Genomic DNA, 2,463 nt, shown 5'->3' on the forward strand with positions numbered 1-2,463 from the left:
CTGCGCCAGCCATTGAAAAGCACGTGTAAACTATTGTGACAGAAGTCAACAGCGTGTCAGCTTGCTGTACGTACATATATATGTACATATATATATTTATATAAGTACAGTACGCACTGACTTTGTGTTCCTGTCTTGCAGTTATTTCTGTTTACTGCTGCGTAGTAATAAGTCATTAAATCAAATGTTATATTGCTGCAATATTTCGTCTTAGAAATGAAAAGTAGCAGATTGCCATCCAGAATTATATGCTTCTTATAAGTACATTATATACTCGACTTTCATTGCATTCGAAGTGCGAATATCGATATCTGATTACATGTGCGCGCCTCAATAAATTCATGTGAACCTTTTCATATTGCGATTGTGTTTGAAAGATTTCCGTCTGTGATCCCAGAATAATAAAAGTTAATTTTCCACCGCACAAGGAACTAATCAAGTAGGTGTATTGACGTCAAATATATAGAAGGGGATATTTAATTACACCATAAAACAGTATATAAAAAAGCTAACCAACAGCGCGCGCTGGGAACGAGCTTCACTCCTACCAGAGGAGACGGACCCGACCAAGGCGCGACAACCTGACAGCCACATCGCTCAACACTCTGCTCCGTCGAACGAGGATATTTAGACATCCGGCAGGTAAGGGATTCGCTTCTCTTTTTGTTGGTTTATAATGATGGTCCATTAAAATCAATTGAGAAATGGTCACACAAAATGAATATTAATTTGGATAAGACAACTGTCTTTTCACAAGTTATAACAAGTCGCGTAAGGCGAAAATACAACATTTAGTCAAGTAGCTGTCGAACTCACAGAATGAAACTGAACGCAATGCAACGCAGCAAGACCGTATACTCGTAGCATCGTCAGTCCACCGCTCACGGCAAAGACAGTGAAATTGACAAGAAGAGCGGGGTAGTAGTTGCGCTAAGAAGGATTGCAGGCTTTTCTGTACCTCTCTTTGTTTTAACTTTCTGAGCGTGTTTTTAATCCAAACATATCATATCTATATGTTTTTGGAATCAGGAACCAACAAGCAATAAGATGAAAGTGTTTTTAAATTGATTTCGAAAATTTAATTTTGATAATAATTTTTATATATTTAATTTTCAGAGCTTGATTTTATTCCAAATATAACATATTTATATGTTTTTGGAATCAGCAAATGATGGAGAATAAGATGAACGTAAATTTGGATCGTTTTATAAATTACTTTTTTTTTTTACAATTTTCTGATTTTTAATGACCAAAGTCATTAATTGATTTTTGAGCCACCAAGCTGAAATGCAATACCGAAGTCCGGGCTTCGTCGAAGACTACTTGACCAAAATTTCAACCAATGTGGTTGAAACATGAGAGCGTGACAGTGCCGCTCAACTTTCACGAAAAGCCGGATATGACGTCATCAAAGAGATTTATCGAAAAAAAGAAAAAAAAACGTTCGGGGATATCATACCCAGGAACTCTCATGTCAAATTTCATAAAGATCGGTCCAGTAGTTTGGTCTGAATCGCTCTACACACACACACGCACAGACAGACAGACACACATACACCACGACCCTCGTTTCGATTCCCCCTCTATGTTAAAACATTTAGTCAAAACTTGACTAAATGTAAAAACAACTATTGATACTAGATTGCGGTGGTTACAGTATGGAATTGTATACAGAATGATCCCAACAAGGCGTCTGTTGTTTTTGAAAAAAGATTGAAGACTCTTCACTGTGTTTCTTCTCAAGTTCTGTAAAGAAGAAGACAGTTTTAGTTATTTGGATCATTTCTTCTGGGACTGCCCTACAGTACAGTCTTTTTGGAGGGATTTTTTAAAGTGGCTGCAGGAAAGTTTTTCACACTGTGCACAGTTGATTTTATCAAAGGAATTTATTATGTTTGGTTGTAAAGAGGCTGTACATACAGACAGGGTTTCTGATTTGTTCTTGTTGCTTGCAAAATATTATTTGTATACCGCAAGGCTGAAAGACATGCCGCCACACATTTATATTTGTAAGAAAATTGTACAACAACGATTTAGAATAGAAAGATATAACGCCTTCATTAGTAGCAATATTCGACAATTTAATGCTGATTGGAACAAGCACAAGGATAATTTTTGATTGATCCTGGTGGTTTTATTTTTATTTTTTTGGTCTCCTATTACACGTGTCCAGATTAAAGGCTTCTATGTCCACAAGCCCGTTTTGTTTTAATTGAACCTGTACTCAATTACTTAGACCACCATCATCTATCTCTCTCTCTATCTCTCTCTCTCTCTCTCTCTCTCTCTCTCTCTCTCTCTCTCTCTCTCTTTCTCTCTCTCTCTCTCTCTCTCTCTCTCTCTCTCTCTCTCTCTCTCTCTCTCTCTTTCTCTCTTACACCCCATACCTGTTCGCAAACCGTCACCCATATAAATGTATGTTAAATGTATGTTTATTGTATATACGTGCCAATGTATATTTGT

At 37.0% G+C, this 2,463-nt stretch overlaps 1 protein-coding gene across 1 annotated transcript in view; it reads left to right on the forward strand.

The window, feature by feature from the left end:
* Positions 1-513: 513 nt before the first annotated feature.
* The window catches only part of LOC138950574 (Kruppel-like factor 18), a 21,934-nt gene continuing 19,984 nt past the window's right edge, over positions 514-2,463 (forward strand). Inside the window, exon 1 of the mRNA XM_070322281.1 lies at positions 514-642. The gene's annotated coding sequence lies outside the window, so the exon portion shown is untranslated. The remainder of the gene's footprint in view (positions 643-2,463) is intronic.

Source organism: Littorina saxatilis, linkage group LG16 (genome assembly GCF_037325665.1).
Source record: "Littorina saxatilis isolate snail1 linkage group LG16, US_GU_Lsax_2.0, whole genome shotgun sequence".
In the NCBI taxonomy this organism is placed as follows: domain Eukaryota; kingdom Metazoa; phylum Mollusca; class Gastropoda; order Littorinimorpha; family Littorinidae; genus Littorina; species Littorina saxatilis.